Genomic DNA, 9,310 nt, shown 5'->3' with positions numbered 1-9,310 from the left:
TGAATACAGTACTAACTACATTACATACTGGTAGGTTACAAGTTGATTTTTCAAGAAAAGATACTTGATTTTATTTGACTTGAAGGGAAAAAAATATCCAGTCTTTCATAAATACAATGATAAAAAATATCCTATTTCAGGAAAGACTTTTCACATTTGAAGATAAATAACTGAATCCCAAGATAAGATAAGCACATCTTTAATGTGTGCACTACTACATTACTTATCAGTCGGCTGTCAGTTCTTTTTTTTTTTTTGTGGGAGGGGGGAGGGCATTACAAATTTATTTTTTACAAATATCTACAACTTCGAGATGTTAGTAATTTTGACTTAACTACATCTTTAGAGATGGACAAAAATTTTTTTTAAACATTTATATTTTTAATAGGTTTGATATGTTATCATTATCAGATAACTTACTCTTGAATATGTACGTAATACCAAACTTGATTAAAACTAGGAACCATCCAAAAATAAGATACCTGATGATGATTAGAGATTAAACTTATTGAAACACAATACAGATGTAAATAGTGACACATCCTTTATTTCTAAATGATGAGGTTAATAGTCTCAAATATTACAATCATACTTATACAATCTTCACTTATATAAAAGAGCCACAATGGAAACTGGTTCTTAGCAGAAGTGTCACAAATCTGTCCCCCATTACTGTCATTGTAATAGGCATAGCTCAAGGACAACATCATCACAAGTGCTTTGTGATTAGTTAGTATGTACATCAAATAATACCATTTCCTCTTACTTTGAAACCAAAAGCATATGAAAGATAAGTCTTTAAACAAGATTGTCTTCTTGTAGGTAACTATTTGGAGAAAGCATACAAATAAAATTTGCTTTACTAATTTACTGAACAAAATGTTTTCTAACCTTATTAGATTAGTGAAACATCAAAGAAGCCTTTGGAGGACAAGCTGAAATAATTTGCTATCATCTTCTTAAGGCATCTGAGAAGATTCAATTTCAACACTGCAATCTTATGAAACATCAATTATATACAGCAGCTGCATACAGCACTGAGCTGCACTTTCTCAAAAGTGTATGAAACCACAAAGGTCATAAAGTCATTACTGTATATAAAGTACTTAAAGAAGAAATTCAAATTAGAATAAAGTAACAAATAAAGGTTTGGAGACATACACAAAAGAACTTGACAAATGAATACCAACACTTACACTATGATTACAAACATACAACATCTCTTAGTTTGCAGCTATTTATGATACAATGGCCTTTAAAAAATTTTACATTGGTATTAGTTATCAAATATATGGAAATATGCTCTTAAAAAAAGATTAACTAAAAAGTGTTATCAAATAACTAACTTTAAAAAAAAGATTAATCAAGATAAGCACCTGCAACCTCCCCTCTGCTCAAAAACAAATTACCAACCATTTTTTTTTTTTTTCTGTCTTACAATAAACCATTTCTGAGGTAAGAATTTAAGAAATAACAACTCCTACATTTCTTAACTCTTGGGATCCTAATAAAATTAGGTGCAATTAGTTATAGATAGTAATTTAAACAGACCAAGTTATTACTACTACACATTAAAAGAATGATATTAAATACATTCTCTTTGATGTGTGTGTGTATGGGTGGGTATTATCATTTGACCATGAAAATTCAGTTATTTTATCAATGGAATTTTCTACTCCCAAATTAACACATAAGTGACTGAGGCTTGCTTCCACAGTATGTGAAAAGGATGTACATTTTTGAATTACAGATACAAGCCATTTGTTGTAGTGAAATCCTGACACCCCTGTGGGATAGCAAGTGAACTGTTCTAAACCTTATAAAGGCGCATATGTACTGACAGTGCGACATAGAGTGCAGTGTGTACAGTCACATTTGTAAAGGCATTCGTACAAGTTGTTGAGAAGAGATATAAGTTTGTTACATGTTTGTTACTGATTTAGTTTTTGTAGTGTTATAACGCTGTTACAGTGTAGGCTATATCCAAATGCAAGGATATAATATCATCCAATAAATTTCTGTCCAGTTCCCAACTTCCCAATTTCACTCACATGGTACAAATGAAGCTGAGGTTAGAGAACATAATATTTGTCCAAGATTGAAGGGGGATCAAACTGGTCACTTCATAACTGAAAAGCAATGCACCTATATATATATTTGTGTATGTGTGTGTATATACAGAGTGCAGTGAATAAACTGTCATCTAAACTACACAAAAATGAAAATAACACTGACATCTCATTTTAAGATATATTTACCAAAATAACATAAAAATATTTTTGAAATATTAAAAAGTAAATCTATTCAGTAAAATCGCAATTGGCTTCAACAACAGCCTCCAGACAACTTCAGAATCTCCTGCAACTCTTCTGACAGTCTCCTTGTTTAAGTTGGTGAAGGTTGCCATGATCCTTGCCTTCAGTTCATCTTTGGTGTTACAAGGAGTTTTGTTGGTCACTCATTTAACTGCATCCCTTACATAATAATCAAGAAGGTTGCAGTCTGTGTTTTCCTGCTTGTGTAACATGGTGCAGAGTCCTGTTGCCAGACATAGAGTCTTCCAGCAACCACCCTCTTGACCCAGGGCAGCACTACTTCCTCCAAGCACTTGATGTAGGCCTCCATGTTGAGCATGAGGCTGTGTGGGAAAATGAATGGAGGCATCACTAGTGATCACTTCAAACAACATGATGTTGACTGGATGTCTGATTTTTATCACTCTTGGTACATGTCCTCAGATTGACACCTAAACACTCCCAAATGTTTGTATTGGAGCTTCCGGCACGAATGCAAACTAGTACAGCATGTTGTTTCCAAATTTCTGGCACAGTAAATTGCATCATGGTGCTGTTTTTCTCACAGATGGTGCCCAACAGACTCTACTATACTGTGTAGTCAACAAGATCAAAAACAAACAATGCGCAAAAGTAAAAATATAAAATAGTGACAATTTACCCATCACACACTGGATATATATAGTAGAATAAGAACTAGAAAATCCTTCGTATATTATCATATATAAGAGAAATTATCACAAAAGCCCTTTTCTATTCATTTTTTTCAGATATATATATATACACACACATACACACACACACACACACACACACACACACACACACACACACACACACACACACACACACACACAAAGGACAAGCATGATACATTTGACTAAAAGTTAATTCTTAGAAAAAGCAGCAACTCAACACTGTAGCGTAATATAGTTACTAACCTTCAGTAAAACATGACTAAGACAATAAGCTAAGGATACAAAAAGCACGATGAACTCAACTCTTAATTAAAGGCACTTCAAACTGGGATTCATTCTAAGTTTATAGTACTTGAAAGAGGAAATGACGCCAATAGAACAGCTAAATTGAAAGACAGTGAGGTTTTAGCACATCTAGTAGTATAATCTCTTACAACTATATCTCTCACCATCCCTTTTGATGACTACAACAACCAACAATTCCTCACTGTACTGCCTCGAGTAAGGAGGGGTGTTTGCAATATTCTTTTGTTTCAATGTTTGTGTGTTTTTACGTTAAGTAATCTGAAACAAGTATGATTTTGCTGAGTTTATTTTTGTTTGCATTTTTATATTTGATTAAAATTTTTTTTTTTTTTTATTCATTTTGAATTTAACGATAAAATGAGGCCACATTTCATGACAGAAAAAGAAAGTACTCAAAGACCAGAGAGAAAGAAAAAGACATCTTCAAATATTCAATAAACTAGACTAGTCTGCCAAGTATAAATAAAACAATAGCAATGATTTCTTTATTTCACTTTAAAAAGAAAAAAGTTTATAAACATGTTTCCTTTGCCATCCCAAACAGTAGACATAATATATAAATTTTCTTTTTGATAAAAACAAATTTATCTGGCACTCCATCAGTTATGACGATGAGGGTTCCAGTTGATCCAATCAACCCTAACCCTAACAGCCTGCTCGTGAAATTAATGTGCATGTGGCTGAGCACTCCACAGACACGGGTATCCTTACCATAGTTCTCAGGGAGATTCAGCATGACACCAAGTATGACAAGGCTAGCCCTTTGAAATACAGGTACTAATCATTTTTGCCATCTGCGTGATCTGGAGTAATGTGAAATAAAGTGTCTCGCTCAAGGACACAATGCATCACCAGGAATTGAACTTATAACGTTACAATCATGAGCTGAATATACTAACCACTAAGTCACACACCTTCACATAAATTTATCAGAACTAATATATTTAAGTATTTATTTTACTGTTTAATTACTCTTTTAATCATGCTAGAAATAGGTGTAATGGCTGTGTGGTAAGAAGTTTGCTTCCCAACAGTATGATTTCAGGTTCAGTCTCACTGCTTGGCACCTTAGGCAAATGTCTTCTACTATAGTCCTGGGCTGACCAAAGCCTTGAGAGTGGATTTGGTAGACAGAAACCCATCACGTGTGCATGTATATTTTTGTGTTTGTGTCTGTCTCCCTACTCTTGACAACTGGTATTGGTTTGTTTATGTTCCTGTAACTTAGCAGTTCAGCAACAGACAAAATGATAGAATAAGTACCAGACTTTAAAAAAAATAAGTACTGAGTTTGATTTATTCAACTAAAACTCTTTAAGGTGTTGTCCCACCATGGCCACAATCCAGTGATTGAAACAAGTAAAAGATAAAAGATAGGTCATGGAGCAAGTGTTTTTACACCAGCACAACATTCCTGTTGTTAACCATACACAAAGAACAGATATCAGATATTAGCCAGCAGCAGACTGGGGAAAGAACAGTTGTGTGATTTATTTAAGCAATAGTACTAAGGTTTGAATGTACAACCATTTGGTCAATAATCCCAATGGACTAAAGTATCTAACAATCTTTGTATTCATACTTTTATATAACATGTTCAAATCTTGCCTAACTTTGACTCTACTCCAGGGTCAATAAAATAAGAATCAGTAATAAACAAGTATTGGTTCAATCAACAACAAACTCACCACCTCTATACATAATTTTCAACTGAAATCAATTAAGCAACAGATTTCTTTCCCAGACAATCTTCTATCTCTTTACATTTAATAAAAAGAACACAATAAATGGATAAATTTAACAAAGATATGGACGAAAAATTAGACAAAAACATAGTACATAAAAAATCTGCAGCTGATTCCTCATCAGTCAATGTCAAAGAGATCATAGCGGTTTTGCACTACACACACGCACACGCACACACACACACACACACACACACACACAGCCTTGAGCACTGATAACTTATCTCAAGATGCTGAATTGCACAAAGGAGAAACAAAGGGCTGCAACAACTGGTAGTAAGTAAATTGTTGTAGGGAATGACAAATTGCTATAGGGGATTAGTAATAAAGGTACACCCCTCTCAAGTGACAAATGGAATAACCTAGTCACTATAAGTAAAGAGAAGTATGTGAAGTACCAGAGTACATAGTAGGCAGTCAGAGATAGTCTTTACTGGTTTTACTAAGTATACTGTATTCCAAAGTGACCATTATAATAATCTAACATTAAAAGGATTATAACAGTGGCAACAAGAATTCAAACAACTTGTGAGGAATTAATAAACTCTACAAGGAATTAACACCTCACGAGAAGTTAACAAACTCACAAAGTTTTGTTGTGTGAATTTTATGAAAAAAAGATGGTAAAATTATGGAAAATTTGTTGGCCGGTTTGCTTGAGTTGCAACAACAGCAACTGAAAGAATAACAACAGCAGCAGATACAACCGCAAGAGCAACAACAGAAGCAACAACAACAACAAATAATATTGAGGAGACCCCCTTCAGTCGTGAATGACCATGGGATTGCACCTAGAAAATTACCCTCCGAGGTACAAGTTCAGGCAAGGTTGTTTACGGAAGGCTAGCAGTCGCCCATGCATTCCAGCCTCCCATCTCCACACCACTGATGTTATCCAAGGGAAAAGCAAAGGCCGATACAGTTCTTGACAGACTATGTTGTGAACTCCATAGCAGAGTTCAAATACGAACCAGATGAAGGAGTAACCTTTGAAGCAAACTACAGAAGATATGAGCAAATCTTTGAGAAAGCATTTAAAGACTGGGATGATGAAATGAAAACGTGCTTAATCTGGAGAAAACTGGCAGCAACAGAACATGAACAATACAGTAATTATGTACTCCCAAGTAAACCTTTGGACATAAACTTTAATGACACAATAGATATAGTGTAAAATTTTCAGTGGTAAAAGCTCATTCTTCAGCACACATTGGAAGTGTCTGAACATCAGAAAAACAACAACAAAGACTATATCAATTCCCAATTCTACTTTCTATTCTTGTATGCCTTCATATACATCTTTTCATCAACTTTAAAGACTCCTGCTATATCTTCCTTGGCACTTTTTCTTTTCTTGCCAGGTAGCAATTTATCAAAAACTGATTTTACTTTCCCTGCAAACATCAGCTCTGCTGGTGAGCTATCTGCTGGTGTATTCAGATTTGGTGTCACATGGTACATTTTAAAAAATAGATAGAGTTAACAGGGAATGCGAAACATTTAAGCTGGATAAATTAACACCACATATGTTCAAATGCCTGATTTTTACATGGGGACATATAGAATTTAGAACTAGAATTCTCGCAAAGCGGTAACAAAACCAGGATGTAACCCTACAGCAAGTGTCAGAAGAATGTGAAGTTAAGACACGACACAGATGAAATTGAACATAAAGATTGTTTTCAAGTAAAGTACATGCAAAAAAGTCAGAATAGAGAAAGTGTTTTGTAAAAAGCACAACAAAAATCAGGAAATAAACCAATGTTTTGCATGTGGAGGTATACACCTGAGGAAAAATTGTCCATTTAAAAAAGTGGAGTGCTTTCGTTGTGGAAAAATAAGACATAAAGATGCACTGTAGAATGAGGATGACAAATGTCAGAACAAAGGAAAATGAATAAATAGTTTGTCATCAGAAGAAATTGATAATATAACGATGAGGAAATTCATGAAAGTGAAAATCAGAAATACAAGTATTAAAACGCAGCTGGACACTGGTAGTGATATTACCATTATAAACGAAAAAAACATGGAAATATGTCAGTAAGCTGAAACTAATTAAATCTAAAATAGTAGTAGATGATGTTACAGGAAAATGGTTTTATTTTTTCAGTGAATTTGTATGCAATGTAACATTTCAAGGTCAAACAAAAAAGGTGCAGATATAGGTATTAAAAAGTTCACTTAATTTATTCAATACAGAGTGGATGGAACTATTCAAGTTGTGGAATGTGCCCATAAGTGTTTTGAGTAGAAATATAGTCGGTTTAGTTGAAGGTTTGAATGTGGTTGAGGGACTGAAACAAAAAATTGCAGTAAAACAGAGTGAAACACCTGCATGTAAGCCACAGCAAAATGAAAAATTGCCTGTGATAAAAAGTAAACATTGCTCAAAAGTAGATGTTTCGTGGTTGAGACTGCATAACGATTTCGCTGGTCTTTTAAATGGTTCTTAATACTTAGTCGTAGTAGATAATTTCTCGAAATGGCCAGAAATTTGTAAGTGTAAAAAAATCAACCGCCTCAACTGTGATAAATTTTTTACACAAATTGTTTGCAAGATTTGGCATCTCAGACAATATAGTGTCTGACAATGGAACACAATTTGTGTCTAACAAATTTTTAAAATTTTGCGAAACATTCACAATAGAACATATAAATTATGGCACCATACCATACCAGGTCTAATGGACAGGCAGAATACTTTGTCGATACCTTCAAAAGGGCCGTCAGAAAATTGAATAAGGATATCACAGATGAGGTAGCTCTATAATAATTTTTAACAATGTACCATGTGACACCATATCTGAATACACCAGCAGATAGCTCACCAGCGGAGCTGATGTTTGTAGGCAAAGTAAAATCAGTCTTTGATAAATTGCTACCTGGCAAGAAAAGAAAAAGTGCCAGGGAAGACATAGCAAGAGTCTTTAAAGTTGATGAAAAGATGTATATGAAAGCATACCAGAATGGAAAGTAGAACTGGGAAGATGACATAATTACTAAATGCAAAAGTAAAATGATGTATTGGGTAAAAAGTAGAAAAAGCATACAAAAGAGACACAGGAACCAACTGAAAAAGAGATTTGTGGAAAGCGAACCAAAGAAGTTGGAGGAACCAATGGAATGGTTGTACAATACATTCCAAGTACCAACGCCACTGTAGGTGTTTGGACTCAAGAATACAAGTGAAAGGAAAAGAAAATAGAGGGTTCTTGAAAATAAATACCAAGATCAAAAAATATTAAATTGTATGAAAAAAGCTCAAAAAAAGGAGGTGGGGTAAATATAAAAAACTGACACTTCCTAAGAAAAACTTAAAAGGGGAGATGTAGGGAATTAGTAATAATGAATGGTACACCCCTCCCACATGATGAATGGAATAACATAGTCACTATAAATAAAGAGAAGTATGTGAAGTACCAGTAGAGTACGTAGGTGTTCAAAGATAGTCATATCTTTACTGATTTTTCTAAGTATACTGTATACCAAAGTGGGTTTTGTAATAATCCAACATTAAAAGGATAATAACACAAATACATTATTAAAATAGTGGTAGTGATGAAGCCTGGGATGTATAATTTTTCAACATTTGAACCTCTCAGACATTATATTCCTATTCAGTCTCCATCTGCTGCCCACACTGCCTTATTGATATCTTATCTCTCTAGTAAACACCCACCTTCTCTATTTCCAACTGTACTCCATGTAACAAGGGATAGCTTTGGATGTGTCTATATTCAATCACCTCTGACAACCAGCCCTATCTCTTCATCTTTCTCTCCCTCTCTCTTTCTCTCTTGTTACAATATGTAAGCAATGGGAGAACTGTATCAGGTATGTTTATCTGACATACTTCCACCATTACTATTCTATACAGCTAACCATTACTCTCTCTCTCTCTTTCTCACCATAACCTCTTGATTATGTTGTCTTGAATGAATGGAGACAATAGAGTAGCAATGACTTTTGGTCTTGCAAAGGACAAGACAACCTCACTGGTGTTGATACCATGATAATATGCACCCAATGAATTCTATTCAGTGGCTTGTGGGCCTAGTATACTCTGTAAAGTGGTTGGTATTAGGAAGGGCATCCAATCTTGAAAAGTAGACCATGTATGAGTGAGACATGATCCTCTGAACTATCTAAGAGAGCAGTAAGTAGCTCAGTGTGTGATAATCCATCTAATCCATGCATCAAGGAAAGCAGATGCAAAATGGACTCCATATATATATATATATATATATATATATATATATATATA

The 9,310-nt window shown here is 34.3% G+C and overlaps 1 protein-coding gene across 1 annotated transcript in view; it reads right to left on the bottom strand.

The window, feature by feature from the left end:
* The window catches only part of LOC106882873 (arf-GAP with dual PH domain-containing protein 1), an 89,891-nt gene that overhangs the window by 37,293 nt on the left and 43,288 nt on the right, over window positions 1-9,310 (bottom strand). The window lies entirely within an intron of this gene.

Source organism: Octopus bimaculoides, chromosome 1 (assembly GCF_001194135.2).
Source record: "Octopus bimaculoides isolate UCB-OBI-ISO-001 chromosome 1, ASM119413v2, whole genome shotgun sequence".
Classification (NCBI taxonomy): domain Eukaryota; kingdom Metazoa; phylum Mollusca; class Cephalopoda; order Octopoda; family Octopodidae; genus Octopus; species Octopus bimaculoides.
Note: the sequence above shows the minus strand (reverse complement) of the source record. Positions and strands in the feature narration are given on the sequence as shown.